This window comes from Castor canadensis, chromosome 4 (assembly GCF_047511655.1).
Source record: "Castor canadensis chromosome 4, mCasCan1.hap1v2, whole genome shotgun sequence".
Lineage (NCBI taxonomy): Eukaryota > Metazoa > Chordata > Mammalia > Rodentia > Castoridae > Castor > Castor canadensis.
In genome coordinates this window covers 139,746,909-139,771,498 of record NC_133389.1, presented here as the reverse complement: position 1 = coordinate 139,771,498, position 24,590 = coordinate 139,746,909, and the positions used below count along the sequence as shown (strand labels likewise).

The 24,590-nt window shown below is 35.8% G+C and overlaps 1 protein-coding gene and 1 long non-coding RNA gene across 9 annotated transcripts in view; both read right to left on the bottom strand.

Moving 5' to 3' along the window:
- Positions 1-24,590, bottom strand: part of Gulp1 (GULP PTB domain containing engulfment adaptor 1) — a 250,732-nt gene that overhangs the window by 189,978 nt on the left and 36,164 nt on the right. The gene's annotated exons all lie outside the window — the stretch shown is intronic.
- LOC141422606 (uncharacterized) overlaps positions 1-24,590 on the bottom strand; it is a 42,406-nt gene that overhangs the window by 1,432 nt on the left and 16,384 nt on the right. For both annotated transcript variants that reach the window (XR_012447294.1, XR_012447293.1), the window contains 2 exons: positions 3,254-3,419; positions 2,792-2,887 (listed from right to left, as the gene is read on the bottom strand). This is a non-coding gene — a long non-coding RNA (uncharacterized lncRNA). The remainder of the gene's footprint in view (positions 1-2,791; positions 2,888-3,253; positions 3,420-24,590) is intronic.

Below are 24,590 nucleotides of genomic sequence, written 5' to 3'. Positions count from 1 at the left end.
AACTCACATTGTTGTGTGACCAATCTCAAGAACTTTTATCATTTTAGAAAACTGAAATCCTATATCTAAAATGCCAAGTCCCCATTGCCCTCTCCTATCCTCTGGCAGATATTACATAATTTTAAATAGATGAGAAAGTAGGAACTCCTTGAGGAAATTAGCTTCTTAAAATCTGTTTTGTATTTCTTCAAAGTATTCATTGCATAGAAGTTTTTTTCAAAATATGTATTGGTCATCGACAACAGAATCCTTTCATAACTAGCACAATGAACATCACGTTATTTGTGGGCATCTAAGGCATCTGTGAACCATTTTAATAATGAAGATGACTTCCAGAGACCGGCACACATTTTTGAAGCCCAGTCCTTATTAATAACATTAGATAACAATAGAGTGCCAGGTACTATTTTGTGCACTTTACAAATGTATTTGTTATTCTATTTCTGACAAGTACACAGGTACATACCAATATCAGCATTACTTCACAGATGGGAGCCTGAAGCAAGTTATTATCCTGGTTTTAAGGGGCTCATTGTAGTAGCATAATGTTAAATATTCACCTTAGTGTGGGAGTACATCTAGATAAAAGGTCAATGAACATCGGCTTCAATTTTGATGTTGCCAGAAGGATTCTTCCTAAGCTCCAAAATGATGACAATTTCCATACGTGCACTTCTGATCTCTGTGTCAGAGTGAGATGCTCATAGGTTGTGGAAAACAGAGTATGAGCCAAACTCTGTTCCACTAACTGTACAAGTTTGGGCAAACCACACAAATACATTCCACCAGTAAAATGGGGACATACCGCCTCCCTGTTCAGAGGGTATACGTGAGTGGATGCAGGAGAGAAAGATGGATAGGGAGAGACAATATGCAGACATGCACATTTTTAACTACAAGACATGTAAGGCAGTATAGTATGATTTTGTCCAAATGGCCAACTATGAATACATGAGGAAATAGTACCAGGTGGTGGCAAAGTGTCCAGCTTAACTACCAGCTGGACACTGCAAATTGTTCAGCATCTCTGTGCTTCATTTTCTTCATTTGTAAAATTAAAATAATGGCATCATGGCTTGTTATGAGGATAAATGCATTAGAACATGTACAATACTTAACATCCATAATGAGTGCTTGGTAAGTGTTAGCTTTTGGGGTTCATTAGTATTACCTGTTACCAACTGCAGTTTTTCTTCTCCCTACTAAGTCCTTTCCTAAACTCACTCATGTGAATGAACCAGTAAAGAAACACTCATTCATTATTGTATAGACTCCCAAGTTAATATTTTATCATATTTTTGCACATAAGCATATCTTGTTTCCTCTTTTTGCCAAAACCTTACCAATCAATTTCAATGGGGAAAAATGGTCTTACCTAACTGGTTTAACTGAAGTAGAAATGTATTCAATATATACTAAATCAGTGTTATCTTCTTTAACTTCTTTAACTCTACTTTGTGTAGTTTTCTTGGAAGTTCAATCATTATAAATGATTCTAGAATTTTGTTTTGTACATTTAACATGTGTTCCTTCAGTTCCTCAGCACTGAAGGCTGAAAATTGAAAACATATATCCAAATTGAAATTTTACCAGAAGATGAATTTGAATGTATTAGAAGAAGAATGACAGTGTTAGAATCTCTAGAGAAGGAAAACCCATAAGGTGTGTGTGTGTGTGTGTGTGTGTGAGTGTGTGTGTGAAAGAAAGAGAGAGAGAGAGAGAAAGGTTTTGAGGAGAGGGTTCACACAATATTCAGGGAGGTCTGTTAACCAGGAGCCACTGGACTGGCTCCAGTCCAGAAGCTCACAGGCTAGAGGCCCAAGAAGAGCCAATGCTTCAGTCTGATCACAATTTTGGCTCAGTCAGAAGAGAGCAATTCCCTCTCTTTGTACTGTTTACTTCCAACTGACTGTATGAGGGCTGCCACATTAGAGAGGAAAATTTGCTTTACTCAGACCACCAATTCAAATGTTAACTTCATCCAGAAATACCCTCACAGACACACCCAGAATACATTTGAGCAAATGTCTGGGTCAGTTGGGCGGGAGGGGCAGGGGTGTCGCCCAGACAATGCATCTACGTGTGAGTAAATATAAAAATGATAAAATAAAAAAATAATTAAAAAAAAATGTCTGGGCCTTAGTTGTCAGTCAGATTCACAAATAAAAGTAACATATTGGCTGAGCACACTGGCTCACACCTGTAATAGGAGGCAGAAGTCAGAACAACACAATTTGAGACCAGCCTGGACAAAAAGTTAGCAAGAACCCATCTCAACAAAAAAGCTGGGTGTAGTGATGCTCATCTATAATCTCAGTTACTCCAGAAGCATAGGTATGAGGATCACAGTCAGAGGTCAATCCCAGGCAAAAATGAGAGATGCTATCTGAAATGTAATTAAAGCAAAAAGGTCTAGGGGTATGGCTCAAGTGCCCTTGAGTTCAAACCCCATAACCACTAAAAAAATGGAAAAAAAAAGAAACTATGTATTACTTGGTGACCATACAATTTATCCAAATAGGAACACAAGGAAAAGAAGTTCTACATGGCCACAAAGGCTAAATGGACACTAGTAAAAAATGGATTATTTCTGGCAAGCAAAGATATGTGGTTACCTTTACGACAGAGGTGGGGATAGTAGGAAAAATTTAGTTAGCATAGTTAACAAGTTGCCTTTTTTTCACAAATGCAAAGGTTCTCCCTATGTGGCCTGGAATGTAGTAGACATGAAGCAAGTGTTTACTTAATAAATGAAGAGATTAACATTTGAGATAGGAAGAGAAATCCTCACATTAAATGACTGAAGAGCAGTGTGACACTGGTGACACTGGCTTCTGGAATATGATGACTCTTAGAAGTCAACTGGGTGTAACAGGATCTCAGGATGCTAATGAAAACAGAAATTTCATATGGTGGATTAGAAAACATTGTGGTAAATTTTTACATCAATGTTTGGTCTCTCTAATTATTATTATTATAAACATCCTTTTACAGGAGATATGAGGCCTCTGGTCTAAGATCCTGGGTTTCTAGGCCACGTCCAGCCACTCCCCACAGCATGCAAAATGAAGAAATGAGTAATGGTGAAGGGCAGAAAAAGGAGGTCTGTTACATGACAGGGGCATGCCACTGGAAGAGGAAAGATAGTATTTCAACCCATCTTCCTAAACAGACATTTGCTTTAGGTTTAAATAGGACGAAGAATTTGGGGCAGGGGGAGATGTGTGCATAAATATTAAACTATCACAGTCACAGGTGTTTCTTGTGGTCATAGGTGGCAGCAGGTAGTCTGGCAGCTCATCGTCTCAGGATTGGTCAGGTCAGGTGGTCCTCTGTTACAATAATTGTCATTGCTGCCTGGCAAGTGGTCTTTGTCTCCTGTTCAGTCCTTCCTGGATTCCAAGATGGCTGCAAAGGGACTACATGAGAGAATGGATCTAAGCAAAGGACACAGATACAAAATGGAGGTTTAACAGCCTGACATTATCCTCTTTCAGTTAATTCATGGGCCTAAGTAAGTAGTCAGTGCTTTTTAGCAAAAGCAGTTTTAAGTACCTGTCACAGTCCTCAGCTAAGACCTGCAGATGTGTGTAATAAGAGCTCAGCTCTTCTACTGTAAGGTCCATGTGAGTGGAAAATTTAAACCATTTAACTTAGAAAAATGGGTGGGGGCCTGGCATGGTGGCTCACACATGTAATCTCAGCTACTGAGGAAGTGGAGATTAGGGGAATCATGGTTTGAAGCCAACCCAAGCAAAAAGATCACAAGGCTCTCATCTCAAACAATGACTAGGTGCGGAGGCATGTGCCAGTCATCCTAGCTACATGGAAAAGCACAAGTAGGAAGATCGCAGTCAGGGCCAATCCAACATAAATCAACACATGTCAACATGGTGACATGGATCAAGTGTTAGAGCATCTGCCTAGCAAACATTGAAGGCTTGAGTTCAACCCTCAATGTCACCACAAAAAAAAAGAAAGAAAGAAACATGGGTTGGATAGATGATATGCTATTAGTGATAGGAGGGGCATGCATTAAAACCCACCAGCCTAAAATGTGGTATAAAGGGTTTGGAGTGAGAAGGCTGAGTCTTAAGTCTGAACTTGAGACTGAACAATTCACAGGACTGTCACTGGAGGACTGATGAAGGGGCTCCCACAACTTCCCAGTTTCTACACAAAATCACAGGTCCTTGAGATCAAAAAAAGATGAAAAGCATTTCAAGGTGTCTCACAAGGAGTCTCAGATGGTGGAAGGTTTAGCCAGGATTTATTTTAGTAAAACAGGATAAAGTATACACAATCTTATAATGGAGAGCTGGGGGAATACACGTGGTCAAAGATAATGGATCTGGGTGGCTGAATGGTTGTTAAAACAAGGACGGGTCATCCAGGCCACCCAAACCACAGAGACAATATATATGCTTTAAAACTTCCCCTTGGTAGACAGAATTATTCTCCACCCATCCAAGGATCCTTGCAGCTTGTTAACATCTCAAAGAGATAAGCAGGAGCAAGTAGTTCCTTTGTCTCCCTTTTCTTGTAACTTAGCATCTAAAAGGAGTTGAGAGGGGTCTAGCTGCTCTGGCTCTTCAGTCTTTACTCCCTTGTTCCAATGCCGAGTCTGACTCTTTAAATATTTATTGAAATAATATAATTTCCCTGCATCTTCATCTATCTCTCCTACCTCAGGACTTCTCGTAATATTTTTAGGTGGCAATATTAATCATTTCTACTCTTTCTCTATTCTGCCATATCAATCTTTCAGTATGTCTTAGATTTAGTCCCTCAGAACCACTCTCACTTCACCCTGCCTTTCCATTCTAATAAAAATTAACCTTTCCACTTCATATCTGCCTAATTAGGAAATACTTCTAATTAGTCTTTTGTCTTGCTCAAAGTATATTCCATCTTCTGCATTATTTTTCTGAAAATGGTCTATCAAGTTCCATCCATTCTTTGAAAGAACAAGGCTGTGTTCTGCCTTTTTTCATAGTAGTATTATTTACTTCAGTCTACAGTTACCAGGTTAGTTTTCCCAACATCCACTGGATTTGTACTCAATACTATCTTTTCCTTAGAGCTATTTCAAGTATATTGAGACTTGACTTCACTATGAAATTAAGCTGTGAACAGAGCTTGTTTAACCCCTAACATCTACAATGTCTAGTACATGATGTGTTGCATTCAGTAAATATTTGCTGACAACTGTATTACAAAATGAGATAATTTGCTTTCCAGATTCACTCATTGTTGTTCTAAAAATATGGGCTGAAACAGATGTCCAAAGGAATACAATCAGGATCTTTAAAAAACTTGTTACTATTAAGTATTACTAAATTTGTTATACTATAAAAATTCAAAATTTCAAATTAATTCAGAAAAAGTGAAAGGCATCTATCAGGAAATAAAACCTTTAACTCCTACTTTTATTCACAGGTTACAAGATCTTAAATGTATATAAAAATACAATGAAATGAAAAAACCCATGAGAATGGGTTAAATAAGTTCAATCAGATAAGATAATTATATCTCTACACGTTAGCAAAAAAAAAATTGAAAATAAAATTAAGGAAACAATTTCATTTATAATAACATCAAGAAGGATAAAATACATAAGACAAATTAAACAAAAATAGAGCTGGACACGGTGGTTCCTGCCTGTAATCCCAGCTACTCAGGAGGAAGTGGTCAGGAGATCCTGAGTTCAATGCCAACCCAGGCAATAAGTTAGTGAGATTGATAGGCAGCAGTTAGAAATAAGTGGTGGCCATAAGAGGAGACAGGAAATGACTTTGGAACAAACAGCCAAAACAGGTAGCCCTCTCCCATCTCCTTTTAGATGCTAAATCACAGAAGCAGGGAGACAAAAAGGAGCTACCTGCTTCTGCTTTCTTCTTGAGATGTTAACAAACTACCAGGATCCTTGGATGGGTAGAGAGTAATGAAAGTGAAGTTCTAAGCACACTTATTGTCTCTGTGACTTGGGTGGAATATGGGTAACACCTCCCTGTTTGGTCAGCATATCCCCCCACCCAGACCCATTATCTTTGACCACATGTATTCCCCCAGCTCTCCAGTATACAACTAGGAGTTGGGAACCATCATTTTGAGTCTTTGCTTCCATTTCTTCCTTGGGGAACAGGAAGTGTTCTCCTCCTTTTCTCCCCAACTCCATTGTTCTCACTCTAGAGACAATCACTTTTAGTCTGTTGGAAACATAGTCCTTTCCTAATACACTTTATTGTTACTTTTACTAAATTTTTGTGTCTTGCTTGAATTCTTCTCCTTCTGGATGCGAGAACCGCCGGTAATCTTCAGGACCATTTTTTCTGGTAACAAGACTATCTCGAAAGCAAAATGAAAACAAAAAGCACTTGAGGTGTAGCTCTAGTGGGAGAGCACTTGTCTTGCATTATGTGGCCCTGGCTACAAACCCCAGGATAGCAAAAAAGTGCAAGATATATTTTGAAAACCAAATAGATCGTGGAAAGAAATTAAAGACGATCTAACTAATGAGGAGATAACCCCATACTCATGTTTTGAAGAATTAATATTGTTTAAATGGTAATATCTCCTCAAATTTCTCTTATCAAAATTTTTGCTGCTTTCTTAAAGAAATTGACAAATTGATCCCAAAATTCATACAGATACTAAGAACCCAGAATGGCCAAAACAACCTTTAAAAATAAGAAAACAATTAGACACACTTCTCAATTTTAAATTTTACTACAAACCTACAGTGACTAAGACATTGTGGTACTGTCAGAAAACTGGACATACAGATCAATAAAGCAAAATTGAGAGTCCAGAAATAAAGTCTTACATATATAGTAGATTGATTTTCTACAAGGGTACCAAGACAAATCAACGGGGAAAAAATAGTCTTTTCAACAAATGGTGCTAGTCAAAAAAAAGGAATAAAGTTATGTCATTTGCAGGTAAATTGATAGAACTGAAGAACATGTTAAGCAAAGTAAGCCAGGTTCAAAATAGTTAAAAGTCACATGTTTTCCTCATATGTGGAAGCTAGACCTATTAAGTAAAATGTAAACATAAATACATACATGATCATCTATATATAGAGAGAGAACAAGGTTGTATTAGTGGCTCTGTCTGAGGGGACTATGGGAAGTGGAAGAGGGAAAGAAAATGTAGAGAATGAAAAATATTGAAACAACCCATCTATATATGAATGAAGATGAGGCAGTCTAGAATTAGGGAAAGTTTGGGACTCTTAGAAAATATGACTTAATATTGTATTTCAGATTGAACATTCCTTTCTTTCTCTGTGTCTTCTTTTCAACTGCAAATGTATGTAGGTTTTTCACATCCTAGCTCAGGGACAACTAAAATCACCTTCACGTGGTCCAGGGACCACCCATGCTCCTCCCCACTCATCAATTATTGGTTAGGAATCACTGGGTTCTTCCCTTTCCACAGGTTAGCATAAGTTTTTAAAGTACTGGAAAAGAGAAAGACTCTCTTAGCTTCCAGCTCCTATTTGGTCCCACCATGCCCCGTTTTGCAATTCTTCTGCCTAACTTTTAATAAATTCCATTACACCCAAGTGTCCTGCCATGGATTCCTCCACATGGGACACAAAGAAATTGGATATCTTCTGATCACAAATCGCCCCATTGCTGTTAACAATAATGCAAGGTAAGCTGTTGAGTAATAGGGGAGCATGGTGATTAAAGAGTAAGTAATGGGCGGTTACAATGATTAAACCACAATAAACGCAGGCATGAAAAGCCAAGGGGAAACCTCCGTGGACTATCAATATATACTTAATAAAAAAAAAAATGAAGGGCAGGAAATTAAAACAGGTGTTTTCTGGGGTGGCTACCAGTGGGAGGGGGGAAGGCATAAGGAAAGGGTGAATGATGGTGAATGTGGTATTTGTATTTTATATTCATGTGTGAAAATAGAAAAATAAAATCTGTTGATACTGTTCTAAGCAGGGGTGAGGAGAGATGAGGGAGAACAATGGAGGGGGTGAACCTAACAAAGAGATATTATAAGCACATATGTAAATATTATGATGTATCCCACTGTACAACTATTATATGCCAATAATAAATTTTAAAAGAACAAGTGGGGAAAAATGGTGTTAGAAAAACTGGATATCCACACACAAAAAAAGTAAAATAGGACCCTATGTCATATTATACACAAAATTCATAATGGTTTTTATGAACCTGTTAGAAGACAATGTAGGAGCAATATTCATGACTTAGGCAACATTTTCTCAGATACAACAACAAAAGAAAAAGCAATAAAATAAAATACATATAATCAAATATTTTCTGCAAAATTAAAATATTTTATGCTTCAAAGAAACAAAATGCCTTTTTGTAAAGAAAGTAAAGATAACCCACAGAATACCAGAAAATATTTGCAAATCATACGTTTGATAAGAGAACACCTCAATAACAAAAAAGATAATCCAAATAAAAACTGGACAAGATATCTGAATACACATTTCTCCAAAGAAGATATCCAAATGACCAATAATCACTTGAAAAGATTCTCAGCATCAGTAACTGTCAGAGGAATACAAATCAAAGACACAAAGATACCATCACACACCCACCAGGCTGCCTAAAATAAACATGGTAGATATTAAAGAAAGCTGGCAAACAAGAAAAGACATGGGAACCTTACACATTGCTGGTGGGATTGGAAAGCAGCACAACTACTTTAAGAAACAGTTTGACAAGTTCTCAAAATATGAAACATAAAATTACCATGTGACCTAGTAATGCCACTTCAAGGCATATACTCAAGAACAAATGCGTCCATAAAAAGTTGTATGCAAATGTTCAGAATAGCATATTTCAAAATAGATAAAAAGTGAAAGCAAACCAAATGTCTCAACTGATGAATGTGATACACTAAAATGATGTATTTGTTGAGTTATTGCTTGGAATGTAGAAATTTCAAAAAAAAAATTTTCCTGTGATACTTGGATTGAACCAGGACCTTACCCCCCAAAAAAAAAAAAAAAAAAAAAGAATTCCTTTCTGAGATAGATTTTAATATGTATCTTTTTTATGTGTGAGAACACTTCAATAAATTTCATCCTTTTTAGAGAAAAAGGTATTAACTTTCAACTCTTGCAAAAATGGCCCACAGCCTTGCTTTAAATCATTTATTGATAAAAGTAGAATACCATAGTTATGTAAGATGTTACCACTTGAGAAGCTGTGTGAGAGGTACATGGGACGTCTCCCTACTTTTGAAACTTGAATGTAATTATAATTATTTCAAAATAGAGCATTGTAACTTTTCATTTTCACCCTCCAGTATTGTGATGTTCTGCTGCCTTGTTTTAGCTATAAGTACAAAATCAATTCAAGACAGCTTTTAACTAAAATATTTTTCCTTTTACCTACCTTCATGGGACAAGAATTGGTACTTACATAAATGTATGTTTAACCTACATGAACACTGAGTAATATCAGCAACATATGACATTCAAATCATGAAGCAAAATACTAGTGTACACTAGCAAGCACTAAATGGATTAAGTGTTTCTGTGGTGCTGTAAGTTGTTAGAACAGTCCACTGTCCCAATTAATAGTTACAGACTTGACCAGGCAACTTCTTGATGTGGTGGATATGGTACTTTAACTATGAAAAGCATGTTATTGCTGAACAATCCACTTAGTATTTTTCTTAGCTATACTTAAAAATATGAAGGAAATAGTTAACTCTGATGTATCCCACTATGTGTCAATTACTTTCATTCAAAGATTTTTCTTAAGAGCAAGTTTGTCAATAGCTATGACCAACTCATCATGTGTTTCCCAAAAGGTCCATGATAAATCACTTCTATATTGAATTTTATTTTCTTTGCTGTCTATGACATCTGGAATAGTTCCAAAGGAAGAATGCATAGCTGGCTTCTGCTAATAACAATGTCTCAAATGCATCTCAGTAGATGTTTGTTAATTCTTTAATTAATACAAAAACAAAAATGATGTGAGACAGTCCCTGACTAGATGCTGAAATTGCACATATTAGTTAAAAGCATGAATGTATGAATTTAGCCTATTGGCTTTTATGACCTGTTTGAGGCTATCCACATAACTATATTGTCCTGACGGTTTATTTCAATTTGAAGTTCTGAGCAGACCCTCAGAAAAAGAGAAAAACACTTGTGTGAAGAGCCTGAACAGACAGTGTAGAAGCTTGGCCTGGTGATTCATGTATATAATCCCAGCTACTCAGGAGGTGGAGGCAGAAGAGTTTCAAATTCAAGGCTGTACCTGGAAAAATTAACAAGACTCTATCTCAAAACAAAACAAAAAGTCTGGGGCATATCAGGCCCTGGGTTCAATCCCCAGTCCCCTGGAGGTTGGGGGGAGACTGAAGAAAGAAAGAAAAAGATACAGTTGGCATCACTCTTAGGAGTTTAGAGTGTCCTTGAGTCAGTTAGCCATGACTCTCTGTCATGTCATGCTCACTTCCATAAGCTACTTAATTTCTCAATTTATTCAAGCACAAAGTCCACATAATAAATAACCTCTACAGCATAGGGTAGTGATGAAGATATCATAAGAAACTAAATATAAATTTCTTAATGCTGTAGTTGGTGCATAAGCCCACAACATGTCAGTTATTTTTAGTAACTCTTTTGAGCACATATTTCCTTACCTGTGAGACAATACTTCCTCAGACTATGGACCACTAATTCTGTGAATCAAGAGAAATAATGTCTGCTATAGTGCTTCATCCACTGTAAAGAACAATGTAGTCCCTAAGTGTAAAGGATTTATAATTCTGTGATTTATCAAATACTCATCATGGATTGTTAAGGCTATTGTTTCAAAAAAAAATCTAAAACTTGCTCTTGTTTGGGTTTTAGACTGGTTTTAGCCCTCAATTTGTGTACACTGTAGCAGCCACTAAATGACTTCTCTGATAAACATTTGGAGGCACTAATTGTCTCATCAGGAGGTTCCTTTAACCTGGAGATTCTGCAATTGGGCTCAAGCCAACCATCCCATTTTAACACATGGATTTAACCCTACTCTGGATCAAGCTTATAATCTTAAACAACAGAAGACTGATAAAACACTAATAGAACTAGGATCTGAAAAACAGGGATTATTTCTGTTTTCAGTGCCAAAGTTAAAAGGAAGTTCCGCTCTAGGTGATTCACCCAGATAGGTACATTAAATCTTGGCTCTCCATAAAAACGGGTCATATTAAATTCTGATGAAGAACATGCTGAAGGCAGGAATGACCTTATTCACATTTTGTGTGATGGCTTTAGACTGTAAATTCCAAAGAGCAGAAATAAGACTTCATAGTTCTCTTCATATAACATCAGAGAGTATGACACATTCAATGTATTCAAGTAATATTAGAGGTGACTGCTATTAATAAGACTGAAAGAATTTGAGGAGGAACACTGATTCAGAAAGAAGGAATAGAGCCAAAATGCAGCAATATTCTCCTCTCTCCTATAACTTTTACGCCTCTTTACTGGCTTCCTTACACATACTTTTGCATCTCTTTAAAGTTTATCTTTGCCCTGTTTCTTGCCATTCATAAGTAGCCTTCTTGAAAAAGTGTTACACACTGTATTTGCATTTCTTCACTTCCCACACACTGTTGAAACCACAGAAATTTGCATTCACCACCTAACTGCATGCAAACTGTAAAATCAAATAATCAAATTTAATCACTATTTTATTTGTCCTCTCTTAGCACTTGCCCATGATCCCTTTTGAAAACTTTGCCCTTGACTTCCTAGACACTCTTACAGCTTGTTTCTTGTTGTCTGAGATAGTCCCTGTCATAATCTCCTGTGAGACTTAACAAGTTAGTTGAGGTGTAGTGAAGTTCCGTGAAGGGATTTGTGAAAATCAATAAAGTAAAAAGGATCTTGAAAGCCGTTTTCAAGTGTTCCGTTGTGACAGCGGGAGGAACTGACACATAGTGCAAAATGCTTAGGAGAGAAGCGTGATGCTAATGATTTAGGAAAACGGTCTTGCATAACTACAGGGAGAAGAGGGGGTCCATCTGCTTCACAGCTAGCTCTACTAACTGGTCCTGAAAGTAATAAAGACAATTTTGCAGTATCATTCTTAGTAAGCAAAAGTGTATTTCGGGCAGAACCCAAAGGACATACTCTGAGATTGTATATATAGGCATTATTCAGAGTTTTGGCATAAAATTTACTATTCATGAAAATAAGATTCTAATTGTTTTTATAATAACAAAGTTAACACCATTTTTGAAAAAAATTGTAAGGAATGTCTATTGTGCAAGATATCTGTTTAAAGAATGTGATCTTTAAATATATGTAAATGTATGTATTTAGAGGTAAGTATATGTGGGCATAAGTGAGTGTGTGTGTGTGTGTAAACATAATAGATATATGTATAACTATCCAAGAATGTCACATCTACATTCAGTCCCTGACCAACTGTGTTCCAGTTCTGAGAATGACCACCCAGGAAAGGACCACCCAAGAACAGCTACATAATTAGATGACCCTGTGGTCACAGAAATGCAGAAATGTTCTCCGTCAAAGTGAGATCAGTTCTGGAAATGTCTCTCCCACATCTCTCAGCTGGGACAGATGCCAGGAAATTATAATTATTTAACCCCCGGAAATAAACAGGCATTCATGTTCTTATCATGAGTTCCTCCACTATCTTATATTTCAAGGGTAGCTTAAATCTAATTTTTCTATAAATCCTTCTGTCTTGAATCATATGTGAACTTTTTGTTGCACTTGTAAAGCTCAATTAAAAGAACAGATGTTCCAAAACCAAAGTTTCACTTAATCAGCTCACAGTTTCCTATTAAGTACTGATTTCTTATTCCTCTCTTCTAATGAAATCACATTTAAGTCAAGAATTCACTTCCCTGGTCACATTATGTATAGACAAGCTGGTTTATAAAAAGTTGAGAGTAAATCATCAAAATCTAAAAGAAATTAAATTAGATTGCACTGTAGATGTTCCTAAATTCTTTCCCCATTTAAAACTGTCACATGATCGGGAATGACTATTCTTTACATACATAAGAACATCTTTATAGAACTCCAGTCATGAACACATGCTCCCAGAAAGGCCTTAATCTCCAGAAGAACTTAGACAAATAAATATATTTGTATAAAGCTTTCAATGACAATAAAAGTTTAAGTAGATATGAATCTTTTCTTTTATAATTTCCTTTTAGACATCTTTTACTATTACTCTATAAACAATGTTCCCAGTCTTTTCAGATAAGTGGACTTCTAACTGCATTATACTAAGCTCTAATGGTTCTGTTAGCATCTCTTCCTTAGTATGCCACTAAACTTTTTAAAAATAAATATTTATGTTTGTATCAAAAATACTGACTGCATTAAGCATGTATAGATCACCTATCACCCTTGGATCCCTTCTTTCTCAGGTCTAAAAGTGGGCTCAAAATCTGAATCACCCTCTTCAGGGCTTTCAGTAATCTACACACTGCGTTCAACCCCCCACATACCATGCATTTTATTCCTCAGAATTTGTTTCCCTGTTCTACTCTGCAGAGGAACATAACTTGTAAAATGCTAAGAATAACATCCAGATTACCTGAGGTCCAGTGTCATGTGCCTTGGACTTTTCTGTTTTAAGTGCTCTCCAATTTTAGTTAATCATGTAATATTATTACATCACATCATCTTTTCCATGTCAGTGTTTTGAATTTGTTATACCCTCACTAAATCTAGTACAAACTTCATATATCAGATAGTGAATGATTGGGGATAAGATTCAAAGGATTTCATTGAAATATGTATTGTCTTTTTACTAGTTAGACTCATTTAAAAGTGATTTCAAGTATCAAAGTTTCAAGTAACGAGGAAGTAAACGTGCATATGAAATAGTACATCCTGGGAATAACAGAAAGGTAGTGTTTGGCAAACATTTTTACTAGAGAAGCAGCAAAACAAAATGAAACTTCAAAATCTTTGGTTGATATCATTGATGTTATTGTACATAAAAAATTCTTCATAAATTATACTTAAATAATCTGTGAATTGAAATACATTTCACCCACAAATACAAATACAAACACAAATGTTGACAAAATGCAGTGGTTCAAATAGAGGCCCCTGAACTGCAAGCCCAAGTCCCAACCTGCGGTACCTGTGAATGTGATCTTATCTGGAAATAAGTTCTTTGCAGATATAATTAATTAAGGTGAAAATTCTAAAGGAGATCACTCTGTATTTAGGGTGAGCTCTAAATCCAATGACTACTATCTTTATAAAAAAAAGAGAGTAGACATGAGACACACAGAAGCACAGAGGAAAAGTCATGCAGAGATGGGAGCAAAAACTAGAACTATACAACTATAAGAAAAAGGATGCAAGAATAGTCCACTGCCACCGAAAGCTGAGCAAGAATCAGGGGACAGCTTTTCCCTTAGGGCATCCAGAAGAAGTCAATCCTGAGAAACACTGATTTTGAACTTCTGCCTCCTAAACTATGAGAGAATGAATTTCTATTTGTTGTGGCAGCCTAGGAAACTAACATGATATATGGCTATGTATAAGTATTTAAACATTTTCTGTTATATTTTTTCTACTTCCAAAAATGTACTTTCTAGACCACTATGGAAAAAATCTCATTTACTCTGCTCATGCAACAGTATAGAAAGAAATAAGAAAACAAAAAGTTTAGGAAAGATCCTGGATGAAATACTTGCTATAATGAGTCCACATGGTATAGTGAGGACCATGAATCCAAGACTTAGCCTGGCAATTTCTATCCTTGGCTTCATCATTATTTTTTTAGTTACATGAACTTGAGCAAGGTATTTAACATCTCTAAGCTAAAATTTCTTACTTCTTTCATATTACAAAAGAAAATAGTACTACATTGTGTAGTTGTGAGAGAGAAATGTGAAAATTAATCTTTAAAACTTTGCAATTTCCTAGTTAGGCACAGTGGCTCAACCCAGTAATCCTAGCTAGTGAGGCTGAGATGAGGAGGACGAGGTTCGAGGCCCACCCAGGCAAGGTAGTTTATGCCTGTCATTCCAGCTCCCAAGTAAGCATAAAATAGGACGATCACAGTCTAGGGAGTCCTAAGCATTTAAAAAAAAAGTGAGGCCCTGTTCAAAAAATAACTAAAATGGGCTGGTGACATTGCCCAAGTAGTAGAGTGCCTGCTTAGCAAGTACAAGGAACTGAGTTCAAACCCCAGTAACATCAAAAAAGAAAAAGAAAAAAAACTAAGTGAATATTCACTGTATGTTATCTTTCATTAATTAAAATTAAATTTCTATAACGTATTATCTAATGATGCTTTATGAAAGCAGAAATTCCCATAAGACTCCATGGGAAGTTAGCTTGGTCTCCTTTCTCCAGAACTGTTGCTCTAATTTTAGAGAATCTTACCTGAGAAACTGACATCATACAAGACATTATTAAGAATGTTGCTTGATTAGGAAATCATTATCCTCTATATTTAATTAAGGTCATTAGGTGCTACACTAACACAGAAAATAAGGTTTCTTGCCCTAAGTTATGCTTAATTTTGTTCCACCATTTCCCAGCTCAACACCTGCTAAAGGCAGTCTAGCAACTCATGTGGCCTCCATGACCCCATATTATTCTGATATGACAAAATTACACAAATCTCCATAAAGTGTTTTTAGGTTAATCAATAATGAGTGACACTTGAGCAAAGTCCTTTTTAATTAATGCTCAACATGTGAACAGTATTTTAGGGTGGAGTTCACACTGGAACACTACAGCATTCATTTCCTAATGAAATACTAATCCTATTACAAGGCATTCGTTCCATTTTACAAATTAAGTATGGAATTTCAGAGGCACCTAATGAACTCCCTAAACCACAAGGTTATGTTAATCTAATAGCTAATATTTCCCTTTAAAATTTTATTATACAAAAAAGTGCATAAACAGATTGATTAATATAGCAAACTAGTTAGTATATACCCATCACCGAAGTATAATAGCTATTTTGAAGACTTAACTTCAACTTGTAAAAATTTCCCTGAGACAATAAATACACATTTCTACATTTATTATTTGAGCAATATGTCATTAAAAATGTGTACCATGTCTTAAGGCAAAAGAGGGAAAAGGAGCAACCAGAAAAGATGTTTTAGAATGAGAATTTTTCCTTCTGAAGACTTCTGTTTCTAATCCTATAAAGACAAAAAGAACATCTGAAGATGATGACAAGTGATCATAAATGTGTCACCAAACCTTACTAAGCACCATCTAAATGGCAAGTCTCTAGATCTCACTGACAGAGCCAAAGTCTAAATGTGCATAAGCCTAAAGATCACATCTCCTAACTGGCCTGTCAGAAACAATGGAAAACAAATTCAGATATAAATGTAAGAATAACTTTCAGGAAATAAAATTGTCAGGAATTAATGAAGATTTAGAACTTCAACACAAAGTAGAGAGGTAGCCAGAGAGGAAGAAAATAGAAAGCCATTCTAGAGAAGCAGCTATATTTTTAACACCTCTTCCAAGATCAGCCTGGCATAAGCACTGGACAGATGGGGATAGTGATAATTATAAACATATTTTCACTTCACTCTTGTACAGCTACTTTAAAAAAATACATTTTAGATGGCTTTTCCCCAATGCAGTAGATTTCATAAAAGGCTGCTTACATATAATATTGAATAATTACTACTATAACAGACATCAAATATTTCTCCAAAAATGAATACATATTCTGATCTATAGTTAACAGTGAAATATGTCACCCTTATTGATAAGTGATACATTAGTAAGAGAGAAACTAACTGTGGTAATACATCCCTTACCAATGATTTGTCTGGGACTCTGGAGAAATCTGAAGCCTAAGGAGGAAGTAGTATTCTTGTACACATTCATGCTCTTATATTAAAGCAGGCCAAAAAGAGACTTCCAGAAAGATACACCTGGGTAATCGGTGTGCCCTCCAATGAATGCATAGTAAAATGTGCTTAGATAATAAGAAGATTACAAAGATTAACTTTGTAACTAATTTTACAAAGATTAGTTTTGAAAGTAAAAATATGAAAAGTGAGGTATTGAAATATGCAATGTTTACATGTTCACATCATTTGGGGCTAGTAGTTAGCCCATGAATTTAGGGCTGGAATGATACCTGCTGAGTTCTGATTAGCAGCACCTGGGACATATGCCTGTGTCCTCAATGAATAAAAAGAAGCTGGGGAAGCAAGCTTGTCTTCTGGAAAATTACTAACAAGGAGAGGTTTCCTAAAAGTACAAAAAAATGCATCAAAGGTTTTGGGAAAGATTATCAAAAATGTCAAAGTTGTCAAAGAAGTGAGAACATTATCACAGATTTTTCTGGAGTACCCACATACTGGTGTCTGAGAAACAATCTCTACCATTGACCATAATTCCATAATTCGAATCTGCCAGTTTCTTACCAGCCATACTGCTCTTCAGTGGTCTTCCAATAAGCAAAGCTTTTATATCCTTAGAATGTATGCTTCTGAACTCCCTCTGCCTCAACTCTACACTCCCAGATTTATTCACAGATGACTCTTCTTTGTTCTCAATATTACTTCCAAGGGGAGAATCCTAGACCAGTCCATCCATAGGTGTCCCCCACAACACACCATCCTCATTCTTCCTTGTCCCCCTGTTCTTTTTGCTTCATAGCACTGATCACTGATTTTGCTATCTGTTTATTTTCAGCAGGTCTTGCCAAAACGTAAGCTCTGTGGGAAAGATGCATCTTGTCAGCCTTTTGTGCTGCTGTGTTTTCAGCACCTAGAACAGTGTCTGACAAGTAGAAGCCTTTCAGATGTGTTTCTTAGTGAATGAACCCTGACACAGCTTAATATGCCCTATTATAAATATGCAGACTGAGGGAGAGAGGCTCAATGATTTGTATGTGATCACACAGTAAAATAGTGCTTAAAGGGCAAAGTCTTGACTTCCAACCATGCAATTTTCAGAAAAATAAAGATGTAAGAATTTTCAGATCTCTTTTTTTTTAATTAAAATGGAAATTTTGTGTTAACTGATACATACAAACATAAAATCACATATGTATCAACGGGATGCCATTTGATGTTTTAAAACATGTATTCTGTAATATTTCTCAAATATTTGTCACTTCTTTATGATGAAAACATTCAAACTCTTTTCTTCTAAGCTTTTAAAATATACATTATTTTTATTTATAGTTATCCTACTTATCAATAGCATACCAGAGCTTCTTGCTTCTAACCTTTCCCTATTCTCCCCTTCCCTGCTACTCTACCCAGCCTCTGATAATCACCCCATACTCTCACCTTTTAAGAGATCAACATCTTTAGATTCCACATAGGAGTGAGGTCACGCAGGACTTGTCTTTCTGTACCTGGCTTACTTCAATTAATAAAATGATCTCCAATTCCATCCATATAACCACAAATAGCAGGATTACATTCTTTTTTTGTGGCTGAATAGTATTCATTGTGCATATCTGCCATATTATCTTTATCCATTTATCAGCTGATGGACACTTAGGTAGTTTCCATTTCTTGGCTATTATGAGTAGTGCTGCAATGAACATGCTAGTGTTTCTTTGATATACTGATTACATTCCTTTTGGATATATGTCCAGGAGGGAGAGAGATGGATCACATCATAGTTCTATTTTTAATTTTCAAAAACCTCCATATAGTTTTCCATAATGACAGAGACTTTACATTCCCACCAACAGTGTATAAGGGTCCCTTTTTCTCTGCATCTCACCAGCACTTACTTTCTTTTGTCTTTTTGTACTGGCCATTCTTACCAGGAAGAAGTGACATTTCTTATGTTTTGATTTGTATTTCCATGATGATGACTGATGCTGACTTTTTTTCATATATCTGCTGACCATTTGTATATCTTCTTTGGGGAAATGTCTACTTCCTGCAGAAGCTTCTTGGTTTTATGTAATCAAATTTGTCTACATTTGCTTTTGTTTCCTGTGTTTAGGATCACCTGCTTATTAAAGATAAAGAAGCAGTAGGGCAGAGCAGAAAGGATACTGATGAGGAGAAGAAAATGAAATCTATAATTATACATTTCTTAATATAAATCCATGCTCCTAAATCTTGTATAAGCCTCACAAGATCTTTCAGAGAATTAAACATGACCAGAAATGCAAAGATCTTTTTATAGCATGACATGCACAGGTACTTTCTAATTGGAAGGTATAAAAATTTTTATTAATTTATGATCAATGATATCCATGCTTAAGTTCATATTCTCTTACTAATATGCTAAGAGAGACATCTCCTTAAATGAATCTAAGTCAGACTGTTCTCCTGTATAAAATTAAGAGTGTCTCTAATTTCACACAACTAAAAGTTACTGAGAACCTGTTCTACGGCAGGCATGTGTTATATACAGGTTGAAGCCTCTAGGTTTCTTCCTAGCTATTAATGCTAAAGGCATTTCAGTCTCCAAAGATTATCTTGTCAATATAAAATAAGGTACAAAATAGATTGCTATTTTCACTTCTTTTATTTATTTATTTCAAAGCATTGAGTTAGACACTATGCAAATTAATAAAGACTCAGAGGCCATTAAAACAACTCTTGCCTTCCTCTTACTGTTTCATGAAAGAAACTGAAAAAAAGGAAGATTAGCAGTAATGTGACATACACAAGATGCTATAGGAACTCAGGAATGGTAAGGAATCCAAACTACAGAAAAATTTTTAAAAACTTTTTAGGCAATTCTGAGCAGAATCCTTTCCTGAAGGATGCAGAGGAGTTAACCAGCAGTAGAAAGTGTCAGACATGCCAGAATTTCTTTGCAGATGCAGAGAACACAGCATTTGCAAAGATCCAGGGGAGAATTTCTGCAGAGCATATCTAAGAAAGTGAAAGAATAGGGTCATAACAGCCCCAAGCAGGGAGAATTTCAAAAAAGGGGCTGTCCCTAATCCCCTCCAAGACTGCTAATGTTGCAAATAATTAATCTCCCTCTATTACTCTACTTTCCCCAAAACCCAAAGAAACTCTTACATTAACTGTTATATTGCCTTTCTAATCTGGCATTAATCCTCAGTTTGGGGTCCAGAATCCTCATATTTTAAGAATGTATATGGGAGTATTAAACTTTATATTTTCATCAAAACTCTGGCTCATATCACTTTTTAAATTCTTTTTATATTAGCAACTTTTCTTAAAGGAATTACCCACTATGTCCTTCTCTGTGCTGCCATGCCTTCCAGTCACCTTACTTAGGCAATTTTTTTCTAATTCCTCCCAGAAGCATTTTTCATTCCTCCTAGAAAGTGACAGCACTTTCTATATTGGCTCTTAGCAAATTGCATTCTAGTAACTTTCTTTCTTGCTAGACGAAGCTTCTACAGGAAAGTTTTTGATCTTTGTTTTCCAAATATGATCTATTTTTTCCCCAATAAACATTTTTAATTTTAAAACAGCTTTAGAATTATAGAAAAGTTACAAAGGCCATACACATAGTTCCCTGGGGAATCATTTTTTAAAATCAGATTTAGGTACAGTATTCACCAGGGATCGTCTCAATATTCTGAATTCTGAACAAGCTTCTACCTAATGCAAATGCTGTTGGGCCATGGGTCCTGGTTTTGATGAGGTCGGAATGTCAGACACATTCAGACAAAGGTTCTCAGTCCTGGCTACAAATTGGAATCACCTGGGAAGGTTTCCTTTGCTTGCTTTTAAAATCCAATGCTTGGCCCCACCCCCACCCACAGTTTTTTAATCTAATTCATCTGCCACAGATCTAGACACCTGTATTTCTTTTTTTTTTTTTCATTTTTCTTTTATTATTCATATGTGCATACAAGGCTTGGTTTATTTCTCCCCCCTGCCCCCACCCCCTCCCTTACCACCCACTCCACCCCCTCCCGCTCCCCCCCTCAATACCCAGCAGAAACTATTTTGCCCTTATCTCTAATTTTGTTGTAGAGAGAGTATAAGCACCTGTATTTCAAAAAGCTTTTCAAGTAATTCCAATATACAGCCAGAGTTGAAAACCACTTGTCCAAAGTCACTGGACACCCATAACCTTGCGGACTTTCTATTTCCTTTTCTGTACAAAACGGATAATAGACATCTGATAAGTAGTACTGGAACTAAATGAAATAGTGAAAGTAAAGCACTAAATACTGTTCCTCTTGCATTCTAGTGTGCTCAAAATGTTAATTACAAATTAACTTTTTAATCAAGTCTGACAGGCAAAAAGACAAGTAAATTCACATTTCTCTCCCATAAAATTTTGAGTGCCTCCTTCCTAAACTGTCTTCAGGAATAATGCTTTCAGAACCCTAGCTGTCAAGAGGACATTTAAAAGGGGCAGAGAGTTCAGTGTTGGGTGGAGTCACTACAGAAATTCCCAAGTCTTTAGGGAATGTGGTCTGAGCATCCTTTGATTAATTCAGCAGACCTTGCAGCTGAGCCTGTAGTATAGGGAGTCCCTGCCTATGTGGGACAGACACGGCTTTGTATGGGGACAGTCCAGAGTGTGGCTCCTTAGGTCTAAGCTGCTTATTACAGAACAATGAGTGATCACATCTGAACTGCAGCTGGTCATAAAAGAGAAATCTAAGAATCATCTGGTTTCAAACTGTTTCTTGTAGGCTTAAGGGCAAAAACTCTCCTCAAAATTTGAACAGTGGTTGTATTGTCATTAGAATCAAGTAAGAGGCCACTAGTAATTGTAAAATTACATGCCTTATAAATGGACTTCTGACATTCAATCCTTTCTCTATCCCTAGGGGTATAAATGTAACTCTTTTAGCAGAGACGGAAGGATAAAGAGTTATCTTTTCCTTTCCTTAAATAAAAGCTAGTAGGTTCTTAGAATGAGAAAAGATAGAGTTTGTAGATTAAGAGAAACCACACATAATTTCTACCTCCTTTGAGTTAGAAAAGAACAAATACAAAGAGAGTAGTCCTAGCTTGATCTAAAGCAATCAGCCTCTTTGCATCTTTGTCTAAACAGCTGGAATATTACGTCTAACTCCTTAGCAACTTTTGCCTTTAACATTTCACAACTTCAGAATTGTACTCTAAATAGTCTCTCCAACCCCAGATGCTCACTCAAATCTGTGTGGCCACATTGTTGCTACATAGAAACTGGGTTGATTCACTTACCTAAATTCCCAAACTCTTTAAAATGGTGTATAAAATGCTCCAGGATAGGAGCATTACAAAAATGGAATCATATCATACCAACTATTTTATAACTGAGCTTTCCATTAGACAATATTCTGTTGTGAGATTTAACAATCTACATTATAATCATGTAAAATGTTTGTCAAAATGTAAATTGCTAGACTCCATCTCTGATCTATTAAAATAATCTTTGAATAGGGATTCCTGGAATATTCATCTTAACCCTCTAAGTTACTCTTATGTACAGTAAACTTTGAGATCCACTAACTATTGATACTGTTTTCAAATCATGGAAAAATGACCAAAAAGTGGAAGTTTTAAATATATTTATTTTGCTAGACAAAAGAAAACAATCTATTACAAAATTAAATGAATTGCCATTCCAGCTGCTGAGCCCTGGAACTCTACAAATAGAATTTGAATAACTAGTCCCAGGGATATGGTGGTCACTCTGTATCAGGAAAGAGATCGTTTCTAAAGTCTGTCTCAACTGTATGACTCTAAGACTCTATAATTAGAGAATCTTAAGGCTAAATTATACTTCAGAGATGAAAAAAAGAAGAGTCACCCCGGAAGATACTTGTGAAACTGACAGGATATGTTTTTTTAAGAAGTAGTTTAATGATAAGGCAGGCTCTCAAAACTAATAACAGCTTTGCACTGAAGTAGTGGAATTTTTTTTTCTAGAAAAGACTACCAATAAATTGCTTCATTTTGTTTTTCATTTAAAATGCCATTTAGTTTTTTTTCTAATAACATGCAAATATATTAAAATAGTTCAGGAAAAATCATTAAACATGATATAGTTAAAATTTAAAAGTGAAATAATCAGCCAAGTAGTTTGGCGTCATTAGAATAAATAATACATTTGATTTACTTAAAAAGTCCCTATGCACTTAAACATTTACAATGTTTCTTTTTTTATTGTTCTGCTGGGTGTGTGTACATTGTGGCATTTACAAAAGTTCTTACAATATATCAAATATATCATACTTGAATTTACTCCCTCTACTTTTATCCCCCTCCTCTTACCATCCTGGAATACTTTCAACAGTTATCATTTTTCTATTTACATACATGTGTACAAGTTATCCTGTGGTTCAAAATGGCTTTCTTGGTAGTAATTATACACAGTAAGTAAAAACTAAAGTTCAGTTGGAGCAGAGGGGAGGGCCCAAGCATTTCCTAGGCACTTGGCATTCCTGGCCCTTTGTAATCAGTACGGGAGCCAGGGAAAAAGGTGCAACTATATAAATACCAAAAATCTAGTATAGCTTTTCATTTTCAAACAAAGATGAAATCCAGAGAAACTGAGCTGTAAATTCATCTGGGTAGTTAGTGACAAAGTACTTGACCAAGAAATCCTCACTCTCACAGCTAATCTAGTGATTTTGATAACAAAGAGTTCTTTAATATTAGAAATAGCCTTTTATTCAAAATTCTAAAAAGTTAAGAGAAATTACAGAAGGCTCAAATGTTTGAAATTTTATACATATAAGTATGTTGCATTGTAAACAGATGGCTTAAAATACTTGCATTTTAAATGTAGACTGACATTTCAAGGATAGCTGCAATAATGCTTCTTATGTTCTCTTCTCAGCATTATAATTGAATTCTCTATGTGGTAGGAAAACCAGTGATTATGTTCACTTTCTGAGACGTAAGTAAAAAATGACTTCCAAGAAGACACAATATTTTCAAACATAGTTCTTGTATTAGACTCACTGTTTACGTCTACCTATGAGTGTACATACACATGTCAGTATGTTAATAGATAGGAATATTCCCAGGTGCTTATATTGTATAGATACTGAAATGACAGAATATAAAAGTTCTTTAATTTTCAGAAAATGTTATAACTAATCTTATTAATATTTTTAAAGGTTGACTAAACTGACCCAACTATCATATGTGTACTTGTTTTTGTGTTTAATTCCACCAGTGGTAGTTACTGTACTGAGGGCATGGACTTCTGTCTGCTTGTGCACTGTGGTCTACCTAATACCTAACACAGGACCTAGCACATAATAGCCTTTCAAGCAATATCTGCTGAATGAATCAATATAATGCAACAGTGAATTTCCATTGAATAGAGTTTTAAACATGGTCTATAAATTGTATTTCTTAAGAAGGCCTCCAACTATGGGTAGGCCAGTCAATGATTTATCAGTTGGTTCATGATATTTGATCTATAGCATAAATATTTCTGATTTTAAACAGTGAAAAAGAAAGTAATACATACGCTTTATTCCAAAAGGTAAGGGAGTGTTAAATGTTTAAATATCCACCCTAAATACCTGCATTCACCATGAATAAACCAAGCAAGGCCTCTCAAAATACTTCCCCTGTTCATTAAAGAAAAGCTGTTCGTGAACAGAAATTAGTGGGACCTATGATTTCTTGGCTTTCTAATTATTTGTGACATTTGGGAACCCAGTGTG